The sequence below is a fragment of the Monodon monoceros genome, unplaced genomic scaffold (assembly GCF_005190385.1).
Source record: "Monodon monoceros isolate NGI ecotype Baffin Bay Population unplaced genomic scaffold, NGI_Narwhal_1 Super_Scaffold_12, whole genome shotgun sequence".
In the NCBI taxonomy this organism is placed as follows: domain Eukaryota; kingdom Metazoa; phylum Chordata; class Mammalia; order Artiodactyla; family Monodontidae; genus Monodon; species Monodon monoceros.
This window is the reverse complement of record NW_021703768.1, coordinates 79168467-79183337: the sequence shown is the minus strand read 5'-3', so window position 1 is coordinate 79183337 and position 14871 is coordinate 79168467.

Below are 14871 nucleotides of genomic sequence, written 5' to 3'. Positions count from 1 at the left end.
AAGGACTCTGGCAGCAGAAGTTCTGGGAAGTACTCCTTGGTGTCAGCCCTCCCAGAGCCTGCCATTATCTCTACCAAAGAGCCCAGGTAGCCTCCAGTGTTGGGTTCCCTCAGGCCAAACAACCAACAGGGAGGGAACCCAGCCCCACCCATCAGCAGTCAAGCAGATTAAGGTTTTATGGAGCTCTGCCCACCACAGCAACAGCCAGCTCTACCCACCACCAGTCCCTCCCATCAGGAAACCTGCACAAGCCTCTTAGATAGTCTCATCCACCAGAGGGCAGACAGCAGAAGCAAGAAGAACTACAATCCTACAGCCTGTGGAACAAAAAACACATTCACAGAAAGACAGACAAGATGAAAAGGCAGAGGGCTATGTACCAGTTGAAGGAACAAGATGAAACTCAAGAAAAATGAATAAATGAAGTGGAGATAGGCAACCTTCCAGATAAAGAATTCAGAATAATGATAGTGAAGATGATCCAGGACCTCAGAAAGACAATGGAGGCAAAGATCGAGAAGATGCAAGAAATATTTAACAAAGACCTAGAAGAATTAAAGAACAAACAAACAGAGATGAACAATACAATAACTGAAATGAAAACTACACTAGAAGGAACCAATAGCAGAATAACTGATGCAGAAGAACAGATAAGTGACCTGGAAGACAGAATGGTGGAATTCACTGCTGTGGAACAGAATAAAGAAAAAAGAATGAAAAGAAATGAAGACAGCCTAAGAGACCTCTGGGACAACATTAAATGCAACAACATTCGCATTATAGGGGTCCCAGAAGGAGAAGAGAGAGAGAAAGGACCCGAGAAAATATTTGAAGAGATTATAGTTGAAAACTTCCCTAACGTGGGAAAGGAAATAGCCACCCAAGTCTAAGAAGCACAGTGATTCCCATACAGGATAAACCCAAGGAGAAACACGCTGAGACAAAAACTGGCAAAAATTAGTAATCAAATTGGCAAAAATTAAACACAAAGAAAAATTATTGAAAGCATCAAGGAAAAAACGACAAATAACATACAAGGGAACACCCATAACATTAAGAGCCGATTTCTCAGCAGAAACTCTACAAGCCAGAAGGGAGTGGCATGATATACTTAAAGTAATGAAAGGGAAGAACGTATAACCAAGATTACTCTACCCAGCAAGGATCTCATTCAGAATCCATGCAGAAAAAGCTTTTGACAGGATTCAACACCCATTTATGATAAAAACTCTCCAGAAAGTGGGCATAGAGGGAACCTACCTCAACATAATAAAGGCCATATACGACAAACCCACAGCAAACATCATTCTCAATGGTGAAAAACTGAAAGCATTTCCTCTAAGATCAGGAACAAGACAAGGATGTCCACTCTCACCACTATTATTCAACATAGTTTTGGAAGTCCTAGCCATGGCAATCAGAGAAGAAAAAGAAATAAAAGGAATACAAATTGGAAAAGAAGAAGTAAAACTGTCACTGTTTGCAGATGACATGATACTATACATAGAGAATCCTAAAGATGCCACCAGAAAACTACTAGAGCTAGTCAATGGATCTGGTAAAGTTGCAGGATACAAAATTAATGCACAGAAATCTCTTGCATTCCTATACACTAATGATGAAAAATCTGAAAGAGAAATTAAGGAAACACTCCCACTTACCACTGCAACAAAAAGAATAAAATACCTAGGAATAAACCTACCTAGGGAGACAAAAGACCTGTATGCAGAAAAATATAAGACACTGATGAAAGAAATTAAAGATGATACAAACAGATGGAGAGATATACCATGTTCTTGGATTGGAAGAATCAATATTGTGAAAATGACTATACTACCCAAAGCAATCTACAGATTCAATGCAATCCCTATCAAATTACCAATGGCATTTTTTACATAAGTTGAACAAAAAAAATCTTAAAATTTGTATGGAGACACAAAAGACCCCGAATAGCCAAAGCGGTCTTGAGGGAAAAAAACGGAGCTGGAGGAATCAGACTCCCTGACTTCAGACTATACTACAAAGCTACAGTAATCATGACAATATGGTACTGGCACAAAAACAGAAATATAGATCAATGGAACAGGGTAGAAAGCCCAGAGATAAACCCACACACCTATGATCAACTAATCTATGACAAAGGAGGCAAGGATACACAGTGAAGAAAAGAGAGTCTCTTCAATAAGTGGTGTTGGGAAAACTGAACAGCTACATGTAAAAGAATGAAATTAGAACACTCCCTAACACCATACACAAAAATAAACTCAATATGGATTAGAGACCTAAATGTAAGACCAGACACTATAAAACTCTTAGAGGAAAACATAGGAAGAACACTCTTTGATATAAATCACAGCAAGATCTTTTTTGATCTACCTCTAGAGTAATGGAAATAAAAACAAAAATAAACAAAGGGGGACCTAATGAAACTTAAAAGCTTTTGCAAAGCAGAGAAAACTACAAAAAAGTCGAAAAGACAACCCTCAGAATGGGAGAAAATATTTGCAAACGAATCAACTGACAAAGGATTAATCTCCAAAATATATAAACAGCTCATGCACCTCAATATTAAAAAACAAACAAACAACTGAATCCAAAACTGGGCAGAAGACCTAAATAGACATTTCTCCAAAGAAGACATACAGACGGCCAAGAAGCAGATGAAAAGCTGCTCAACATCACTAATTATTAGAGAAATGCAAATCAAAATTACAATGAGGTATCACCTCACACCAGTTAGAATGGGCATCATCAGAAAATCTACAAACAACAAATGCTGGAGAGGTTGTGGAGAAAAGGGAACCCTCTTGCACTGTTGGTGGGAATATAAATTGTTACAGCCACTACAGAGAACAGTATGGAGATTCCTTAAAAAATTAAAAATAGAATTATCATATGACCCAGCAATCCCACTACTGGGCATATACCCAGAGAAAACCATAATTCAAAAAGACACATGCACCCCAATATTCATTGCAGCACTATTTACAACAGCCAGGACATGGAAGCAACCTAAATGCCCATCAACAGACAAATGGATAAAGAAGATATGGTACATGTATACAATGGAATATTACCCAGCCATAAAAAGGAATGAAATTGAGTCATTTGTAGAGACGTGGATGGATCTAGAGACTGTCATACAGAGTGAAGTAAGTCAGAAAGAGAAAAACAAATATCGTATATTAATGCATATATGTGGAACCTAGAAAAATGATATGCATGAACTGGTTTGCAGGGCAGAAATAGAGACAGGTTGTAGAGAACAAACGTATGGACACAAAGGTGGGGTGGTGGTGGTGGGATGAACTGGAAGATTGGGATTGACATACATACACTAATATGTATTAAATGGATAACTAATAAGAACCTACTGTATAAAAAATTTATTAAATTAAATTAAAAATTTTTTAAAAACCATTGGTACACAGCTATTTAATAAACAGCAGACTTTACTCAGAAAAAAAAAAAAAAGGTAAGTACACTGGCTCATGATTTCTCACCACATTGTCCCCAAAATCCAGCACACTTCCTGAAACATAGAAAAGTGCTCAATTAATATTACTTAGGTGAATGAATGAGTGAATAAATGAGTATGTCTCTGTGTATGGGTTAATGCAGTCTGTATCTATAAATAATATTTCCGAAGACTTAGCATGAAGAAAATTCTTTAAAAATATTACCTGAATGCAAACTAAAATATAAAGTAATAGTCTCCAGCAGCCATGAAATCACAAGTGACTAAAGATCCGAATTTATTCATTCCTAGGTTGATTTTACATCCAAATTTACTTGAAATGGTCCCAGGTTTTTGTCCTGGCATAATTTTTCAGAACACCATCTTTCTCAAAATTATTCCAATTTGACCAACAAATTGTATGGTTACCTTACTTGGCATACAGAGAATTTTTGGGTTCTAACTGTGGGTCACTGTGAAATGCATGCTGCACCATGAGACAGAGCTATTTCAGGGTTCCAATTTTAGACATCTGTTTTCTCTCTAGATCTATATGGAAACTGAAGGTATAATGACAATCTCTTAAAATATAAAAATACAAGAATTTTGGAGCATCTTGTTGACCTTAGAGAAGAATTATCAAGTAGGATAAATATCAAATGTGGTGCATTCTGTCTTAAATATTTAAATTCCTACACAAGCCATTTCATTATGTGTAGCTTCTCAACTGCAATTTGACATGCTTTATCTTTTTATCCCACTGTTATATTCAGTTTTTCTCTGCACTTTAGCAGCTGCAGTGTTCCCTACCAGAGCTGGCCCTATTCAATGTTAAGTTGCTCAGGGCAGAGATGGAAATGACCTACTGGGCCGTTAAGTCCAAAGAGTAATGAACACTTTGCTAAGGACTTTAATAACGTGCTTTCTTCAGCAAAATCTGGATGCAATTCCAACAGAGTTTTCAATTGTTTAAGTAACAGATAATAAGATAATAACAAATTTTATTTGATGTATAGTAAATATTTCTTGAAAAAAGAATGAATAAACTAATGCATGTACAGAGTCAACTCCTTTTTATAATAACCCTTCCAAATAGTATTTCAAATCAATAAGATACACCTTCTTTATGTCAGTAAAATAACAGAAATGTAGAAGAATGAAGTATTATCCACCTCAACTTTTCTACTTTGAAACTTGGGTCTACAGCAGAAAAATCAATTTGAGAATATAATTGAAAAACACAGGTGCAAGATATATTCTTGTCGCCTTTTTCAACTCCTAATGAAAGTCAATGAAACTTCTAATATAAGCCACGCATTATGAATCCTGTCTTTAGATTTCCCTTAAACTTGTTGCTAACAAAACACATATCAACAGAACAAATTATTCATAGATAATTGGGATACATTATTAAAAAGCCTTAAAACACCTGTCTTTTTTAATTTAAGGTATTTACTAAAATAACAGTGTAAATATTCATACTCCTAAAATGAGTGCATGGATCTGGCTAGCATCAAAGAGGGACCTTGAAACATACAGGAGCTTGTGAAACTCTAAATGTGTGCACACAAGACTCTTACAGCAACAGAATATGGTGATAGTCTGCATTGGGTCCTTATTCCCCAAATGTGTCTAATTCAAAATTGAATGGTGTTACTGATAAAGCGTGGGGAGCAGGTGTCTCTAGAGCAGCTCAGAGCCTGGTTGGCACAAGCTGGATCAGATCAAGGGGTTCCAGACCTGGAGCAAGACATGCCTGCTTGATAGACATGGGTCCTTGAGGTAAACCCAAATTCAGAGCACAAGAAGCAGCTGGGCCAGAGAGGCAAGCCTGTCAGTGGTCTTCAGGAAGAAACCGAGGAGCAGACAGTAGACATTCTTTCCCTTATTTATCCATTTATTAACAAGTATCTATTGAATATCCATAATATTTCAGGCACTGTGTCGGTATAATAGTGAGTGAAGCAAAGACAATTCCTATCCTCATGGAACTTACAGTCCAGAAGAGGGGACAGGCATTAATTAAACAATCCCACCAATATATGTATAAACATGAAATGAGATAGGAGCTCTGAAGGAAAAGGACATAATTAAATGAGAATCTATAACAAAAATCCCTGGCCTAGACAACCGGGTAGGAAATGGAGTAAATGAAGCCTGATCAAGAAGATCAGGAGGATCATGAGGAGATAACTAAGCACATAGTTGGGGGTGAGGAGGATTATTTAGCATGAATCACATTCCAGCTAGAGAGAACAGCATGTGCAAAGATCCTGTGGCAGGAGGGAGCATGATGCACTCACAAAACAAACAGGGAATACTGGAAGTGAGGGGAAGCATGGCCAGCCTGAAGAGAGAAGCAGACATTAGGAAATATGAAGAATGTGGTCTTGCCCCTTCCCCAAAATGGGAAAGGAGTTGACATCCAGGAGCTGCTACAGCAGTTGGGATATGAGAAGATGTTTTCCTGGAAGGCACAAATTTCATTTCCTGTAGACTAGCTGGCAATTTAATCACAACCTAGACAATTACTTCTATGAAGAAATGAGAAACAAATCAGATCCAATTTTGTTACTAGCCTATTTTTGAAATAACATTGCTCTCTACAGCCATGCAGTAGAGAGACAGGATAGCTTCTCTTTACTTCAAAATCAGACTGAATGTGTCCAAATCATGGCTCTGCCACTTCTCTGATGTGTAACCTTGATTAGTTCACCTAATTTGTGCTTCAGTTTTCTTAAATTTCAAATGGAGAAATATTATTATCTACCTCATAGAATTAATACATTTTCTATATGTAAAACACTTGTAAGAGTGCCAGACCCTTAAACATTAAGCATGCAATAAAAATTAGTCATTGTTGCACCGGGCCCACGCACCCATCCATCCCTGAGTTGCTGTCACAGTGAGCTGCAAATAGCTCACAGCTGTGCCTCTCCAGAAAATTGCCTTCAGGGGACAGGAGCCAACTCACCAAGAAATGTTACATCCTGCAGCCAATTTTGACTGATACAGTATACACAGCCTGACCCACCCCCAAAGTGTGACAACTCAGTGATGCCAGTCATGCCCTAGAGCTCCCTGCAGGATCAGGCTGAGACCACATGTATACCTGGCTTCTTCCCCTACCCCTTTCTGCTTCCTTCATCTACCTTCCAGGTTTCTTCCAAGAGCATTCTCAATAAATCACCCTCTCAGGCTCTGCTTCTTGGGAACTCAACCCAAAACGGTTCTAATAATTACTGTGTTGATCTACTCACTCTCTGAGACGTCACATTCCTTTTTTTTTTTTTTTTTTTTTGCCAGACTAAGAGCCCAGCTCAGTTGACTTCCAAAAAATAGGTCTTTGTTATCTAATACCTCACTTAGTGCTCAATTAGCACCTTTTACAGTTTTCTCTTGGTTGTATATTTATTGGTTTACTCCTTTGACAGTAAGCCCCACCGGGCTATAAACTTCACAATGGCAAATATTGTGTGTTATTCAGCTTTTACCCCACAGGACACATATAATAAGGACTAAGCAATTCAGCTTGATCCACTTGATTATAAAGTGCGGGGTTGTGCAATACCCAGGATTATGACATCACTGTCAGCAGCAAATCTCCAGTGGAAAGAAACAATCTGAGTGCACTTTCACTTTGGAGAGTAACCCAGGCTAACTCAACTGACACTTATCCTATTCCAAGCTTCTGGCTCATCCACTCACTTGCACACAAAGTTTTCTAATGCTTCCTTTTGGTTGTTTCTGCCTCATTCCTATACTCTTTACAACAGACTTTAAAATCCTTGATGCTGTAGCATGCTGGGAATGAATCAGGTAAGAAACTGACCATTAAGAAGCCTTTTGGTATGAACAAAATGACTTAGCACAAAAATCTCTCTTTAGTCATTGTATCCTTGCAATCCCACTTAAAACACCATTTGACACACTAACATATTTGACACTGCTGCCCAACAGAGGCAAAAATATTCACAGGGTAATTTTGGAACAGACAACTGACACCTCATTATTTCACAATGTAGGCCCAACAAATATTAACGGGGAATTTTAAATGAGGAGGTATTTGCAAATGAAGCAGTTGCCTGATGGAGTCTTATATCTGATGAAATGACTGGAGAAGAAGCATAAACACAGAAAATTCAGTCAGTCAGCTCCCAGATGATTGGGAATGGACTGCATATGCATGGTCTTATTTACATACAGCATTCTCCCAGCTGCAAATGCAAGATATGAATCTATAATACTCATCTACTCTATCCACACGTGTGTGCAAATGGAATATCTGATGCAATAAAATAAAAACTCCTGATTCCTTCACTGTCATAATCAACACATTTATATTCATGCTTCTCCTTTTTATTCATCCCAAGTGCTAGTCACCAGGAGGCACTAGGCAGGACTTTCAACATCCTAAGGCTTGTTTTTCTCTGTAAAATAGGAATAAAACCCATTTAGTCACCAAGTCTAAATATCCTGCAGATCACTGATAAATGAAGAGAAAAATATGCCAAATTGAGCATTTTTCTTTTTTGCCTTCAATAAAAATGAGCAGCACCCTCAATGCCAAAAAGAACAGACTGGCAAGAATTTAGGTTGAAAGTTGATTTAAGCAAACAATTTAAATTGGACTGTCTGATCTACAAAATATGAATAAGAAAGACAAACATGGTCATATTTTTCTCACTCCAAGAAATGACCAAAAAAAAAAAAAACTGGGCAAATGCTATGGCTTTATTTTCAACAAACAAGGGAACAGTTGCTCATCCATAGATAAGACATTCCTTAATTTGCTGTTTACACATACACATACATTGACAAGAAGCTAGAATATATAGCAGTTTGTCTCTGAGAGAGGAGTTCACAGGACAAATTTTAGTAAATAATTTTAAGCACAATACGAACTATGCTCCATTTTTCTCCCCGCTAAAAATGTCATAATGAAACAATGAAAAACACTCTTTTCTCCTAATTAGGGAACACACGATGTCTCTGCAGTGATCACAGGTCTCATTAGGGCCCGATGAGGTTTTGCTATCAATCACATTAAGTAGAGACTATATATAGTCCCATGTGTATCATGTGTTTGCGTCTTTTAGAAGTTGTTGCAGTTAAATTCTTTGACTGCAATCTGATTTGTAGAAATTTGTGTTAGCACTGGAAATGTGATTTATTTTTTCCTGAAGGTGTCGGGCATGGGAACAGGGGTAAGATGTGTTAGGCAGTGGTGAGCTAAAATAAGGCAGTAAGAGAGTCTTACTTTTGATACATTTTCTATAGAAAATCCACCATGTAAAACTCAGTGTGATGTTAAAGCATTTACAAATAACTACGAAGGATCTCTAACATGCTTTCTCCACTAATTGTCTTCCTGCTCCATAAAGGAGAAAATAAGCAAAGGTTTTAATAACCTATATTGATCACCTATTCTGTGTTTTCCTTGTTGATTTTATATCATACTTACACTAGTAAAGGGAAGTGGAGAATGAAAGGCATTATCTACAACAATCATCAAACTCATTTTGCTGGTAAACTAAGCAAAAGAACCAAAGCAAAGAGCGAAGCAAAAGAACCAAATATGTTTAAACAAGTTGTTGAAAATTTTAGTCCACTGTCATAAGTAAATACAGTCTAGTGCACGTATTTTAATCTAAGAGATTCTCAGAAGCACATTCCGAACATATTTTGGATACTTTTTAGATTATAAATAGAATTCTAAATGTATTGATCTGACTTTCATGTTAAATGTAAGTTTCTAGGAAGTAGGAGCTTTAACTTTTTTCAACTTTGTGTTTTTGAAAGTACACACTATAGTTTTCTTTCTTTTTCGTTAAGTGAATGAAGGCTGTATGTGGTAAGTGCTGAAAAAATGTTTATTGAAGTAAAAAAATATTTCACCATATGTGGCAGACACATCCTAGTGTGACCTCAATGATTTCCATCTCCTAATGTACACACTGCCCTCCCCTTGGGTGCAAGTGGGTCCTGCGACTTGCTTCTAATCAATAGACTATGCAAAAGTGATAGCATGTTACTCCCATGATTAGGTTAAATTTTATAAGACTCCATTTGAGCAGACTGGAGGGACAGACTCCTTGCTAGCCTGTTGTGTTTAGCAGCTATTTTGAAATCCACGGAGCAAGAAACTACAGGCAACCTCTAGGACCTGGGTGGACTCCAGCCCATGCCAGCAAAGTACCAGTGTCCTTCATATACAGTTACTGCAAACCACCAAACATAACATGACTTTTAGTCATTTTAAAAAACACCTTAGGACTAAAAAAATGTCTTTCTGTAAAGTTAAATTATTCTTGAACTTTCTCAGGAAATAAATCATAGAATTTTTAGAGTTTAGGCTCCAAAGGTTGCAAACACATGCTCACAAGATAGGGAATATAAATGAGCAAAGCAGAACAGTTGTGGGAAAACACAGTAGTGCAAGGGCTGCATAAATGGCAACTATTACTAAGCCTCAGTGTTAGAGGAACCTAATAAGGAGCACGAGAACTGTGGCACACTGGAGAGCACACACCGTCATCTAAATGGTTCAGCAGCTTCTTGCCTTCAGATGATCATTGGTCCCAGTATCTTGGTCCCTAGATCTTGTAATGTTTTTTGCAAAAGATACCAAAAACATGAATTATTATTAGGAAGAAAATCATCTGTTCTCTAAACACTGAAAAACTAATTATTATGTTTCTAAGGCCTTCCTTGATAATGAGGTGCTGGTCAAATAACATATGCCCTCTGTTTTGACCCAAGCCCTTATTTTAGATCTGAAGAAATAAAGATCCAATATGCATAAGTTATCTGTGAAAGACCCTGCAATTAGGAAATAGAAAACTTGGTAATTATACATCCAGCTCATGCACCTGGAAACTGCAATATGAAATTAGAAATTAAGAATTCACATGCAATCCTTTTTTAGTATAAATTATTAATTTTTGCCAATTGACTGAATGAAACAAGGTACAGAATGTTTTGTAGTGGAAATGACATGCCTATGAGGTTTAAGGACTCTTTTTTTTTCTTTATTTAGACATTCAAAAGATATAGGCAAAATAAATGCAAAATCCACTCAGTCTAGGCATGACAAATCACTATTTACCACTCATGTGCAACGTTAACGTTGTTTTAAATATTCATACACTCCAGAATGAGGCTGCCAGCTTCTCCTTTGTCTGAATCACACTGCCTTCCATTAACAGAGTGAATGTCAAATCATAGCTGGGCTTCTTGGGATACAGCCAATGAGAGGATTCACAGTGAAGGTATTCCTCCCCAGGGTTCACAAGAAATAATGGGGCAAAAGAAACCTTGCAGCCTGTCTCAGGGTACAGAGCCACTCAAGCTTTCACTGAGCTCCAGCTTTGATTTATGAGTTGGTGGCATATGGCTCAGATTTCAGTAGGTCTGATCATTTCAGTAATAATTGCCTAGGTGTGAAAGTGTGGATGATCGATAACATTATTGTGTCCTGGATGGTCAATGGGTATAGACATTCATATGATTTATAACTCAGGCAAACTGAGTGGCATATACACTCAGAGTGCCTAATAATGTGGAAGATTAAAAAATGTAAGAGGTGTATGAGGAGCTGCTTTTCCTTTTCAGGAAGTCAATGGATTTTCAGATGTGTATTATACAACTGTGCTTATTTAGTATAATATTAAAACGTTTGTAAATGCAAATTAGTCATTATTTACATAAATTGAGGGAGTGGTAATATAGTTTAAATAGTGACTAACAAAAAGCTTTGGGTTTGGCTTTGAGGGACATTACAGAATTTTTCACTCATCACACGTACTCTGCTAAAACTCTTATTGCAGGGATGAATCACTCAGTCGCTCTAGAGAGAAAGGGGAGGCATTGGGAAAATAGCCAAACATATCTTAATTTTATTGGTTGACACCTCCATTCATTAAAAAAAAAGATCAGGGGCTATTGACATGTCCTCTGGAGAAACTCTCCATTTCATTCAAATTTCTGGCTCCTAGCAGAACATTCCCCCACACCCCACAGCCCCACAATAAATAAATAAATAAATAAATAGCACTTTTATATTAAAAAAGATTTATAAAAGTAATGCGTACACAAGGTTCAAAACAAAAGCAAAAACTAGTAGAGAAAGCCTTACATAGAAAGGCAATGAATAACTGTAATACTTTTTCTATCCCCTATTTCTGCTGGCAAAAGAAAAACAGTTTTAACTCTGCTGATTGTTTGTGTTTCAGTCATAAAGTTGATAATCTACAAATCCTAAAAGAAAATCTTACACCATTATTTCTAGGTGTATTAACTCTCACATATAACTTACTGACTTTCTGCAATGATAAATGAGGATAAAACTAATTCCCTAGCATGACCACTCTGGTTCATAACTGAGTAGGGGCATTCAATCCTCATTCTATTTCTCTTTGTGGGGTAACAGTTCAAATCTTAGACGAAAAACGTTCAAACAGTAGCTTAATTTTCTTCACAGAATGTCTTTTATCTCATTGCCAAGGGCTCTGTTACTCTAGGCATCAGTGATTTGGGATTCTACAGAGGTATTTGAATACTGAAACCAAAAAATATGATTGAAGGTATGGGCTGGCAAGTCAATTACAGCTATTACATTCTCCTTCCTTCTGTCTGTCCTAGTTTGAACACCAAGCAACCCATTCTAGGAAATGTTTTAAGGATTCCGTGATCTATAACTTTAAATGATGCATTTTAGTTATAGACTTTCATGATCACTATATCTTCTTGATTTCTTAGTTTCGTATTCGTTTCATCTTCACTCTTTCACTGCCATGGTTTAGGTTACCCTTTTAGTTATTCTGCCTATTAGGGTAACTTGCCTCTGCCTCATTATTCAGCCATTTGGTTATTGTCAACCAAATTATTCTATCTACTATAACCTCACTTCATTTCTATCCACACATTTATACATGATGTAGCAGAAAGCACTGACCACCAGGAACTAATAATCTGATTTCCACTTCTTGATTTGGATGTGGGCCTGGGACACATCTAGAAAAAGAGGGGGTTGAATTAAATGAACCCTAAGCCCTGAGTATCTGCCCTACTTGATACTTGATACATGCAGTGGTTAGTGTCATGGTTTTCAGAGCTGACATTTAGTCCATATACACCACTGTGGCTGTGCCACTCATTTAGCCAACTTCTGTTCTGATTAATCAATGCTCAATAAGAATAATTTATTCACCCAAGAAATATTTATTGAATTCTTATTCAGAGCAACGTAACTGCTAGGCCTGAATTTTTATTGAATAAAATATATATTCTAAATCAGAGTCCTGGCTCTGCTAGCAGCCTAATGTGTGACTTTGGCCTAACCATTTAAAATATCTGGGTTTCAGTTTCCTCATCTGGAAAATGGGGGATACTCAAAGCCCTTTTTTGTTCAGTTGATCTATGAGTCATTTATGATTACACTGATCAGTGTAATTCACTTTTTAAAGTAAAGGAAGTAAGTAATATTTTATAAAAGCATATAAGTTAGTTTTACATTATAAATAAAAAAGAATAAAGCCAATTTCATGGGGGAAAGTCAGTACAGCCATTTACTCTCTCAATAAATGTCTCATTATTTATATAATCTCATTTTCCAGTTTCTAGCCATATTTATATCCTCAGTTGTGATGGGAATTTTAGTCTTGAGCAGAGATCTTGCTTTGACAGAGCAAAATATAAATCATGATCTAGGAAATAAATAATTCCCTTGAACTCTGCCAACAACAGTTCTACTCCTTCTTCAAAGCTCTAGTCAGGTTCAAACTCCTCAGCAAACAGATAAGCATATACTTTGTTCCAGGTCTGTGTGAGCTACCTGGCACACCAAAATGTGTGAGAAATTATCACCACCTTCAAATAGCTTAAAATGCAGTTGTGTGACAAGTAGAAAACTCTATAATGACTGCAAGTGGACACGGCCTAGGGAGTCCCTACGTCAGTAACCTTGCAGGAGCCACCACTGTGGGGTTTCACAGAGAACGGCTGCCAAAGGAGATGGGATGTAAATGTGCTTGATTTTTTTTTTAAATCAGAAGAGAATATATACACAGACAATAATATATACACATATACATATAATATATGTATATTATTTTGATTAAAAATCAAAAGCTAATATGTACATATAGATCATATATATGTACAAAACATATATATGTGTGTGTTTATAGGTGTATGTATGTAGGGTGAGTGAGAGTGAAAAGAAATAAGGACCCATTCTAGTCATTAGATTGAAAGAGCTAATATATATAAAGTGCTTAGAACATGCCTAGCATATAGTAAGGGCCATAAATGGATGAGCTATCAGGTTATAGGAACATTCTAATGTTGAGAAAGGCCACTGCACCTGTGAGAGTAACAAATGTTTACTGGGCTTCCTCAGACCCCCAAGCCCTGACTCTCACCCCTTCCTCCTGGCACATTTGCCTAGCAGAACCCCACTGGATAGGCTGGCTCCTCCAGAACATGGGGTGAGCATACGGACACAACTAGGCCAATCAAAGTGTCTCGCCTGCTTTGCCATTTCTGTTGATCTTGTGCCTGATCTTGTCTCTGGATTTTTCTCAAATCTGTCACTCCCTCACTTCTGCCTACAGTGCAAAAGTACCAAATTTTTTCATGCAAAAAGAAAAAAAGATCATCTATGGGAAGAGATGTTATTGCCATGCAGGAGATAATATCTTTGAACAAATTAAATAAGCACCAGAGAATAGAGTAACTAGGGATTTGTAGGACTTTAAAATATTTTAACCTCGAAAAATATCTATAATCATGCTTTTAACATAAAATCTGTGAAATGAATTTTGAAATTTATGACTAATATTTATTTTTCTTGTGAAAATTTTCTTGGAATTGTAATAGTATACAGTTTCTGACTTGTGTCTTTTAAAAGCTAGTTACAGATGGGATTTCACTCTCATGTGAAAGCCTAGCATTTGCTTAATTTAAATGTATATATTCTTTGCAAACTCTCCTTAACAAATTCTTTTATAGCACATGTCTCTTGAAAAAGTGAAGTATTACTTGTCAGAAGATAAAACGCTCTTGCTCTATCCTTTGTTTTTTTCTAATCATCAATATAAGGAATTAGTAATCTTGCTTAAAATTTTTTTCTGAAAGAAAATGATGCTTTTACGATCTTGAATCTGATAATAGCACAAAATATTAGTCTTTCCTAACTTATAAGAAAAGAAAGAAGGAGAAGTATTTTTACGTTGTAAAGAACAAAGGCCCTTGGGCTTCCCTGGTGGCACAGTGGTTAAGAATCCGCCTGCCATTGCAGGGGACATGGGTTCGAGGCCTGGTCCGGGAAGATACCACATGCCACAGAGCAACTAAGCCCGTGCGCCACAACTACTGAGCCTGCGCTCTAGAGCCTGCGAGCCACAACTACT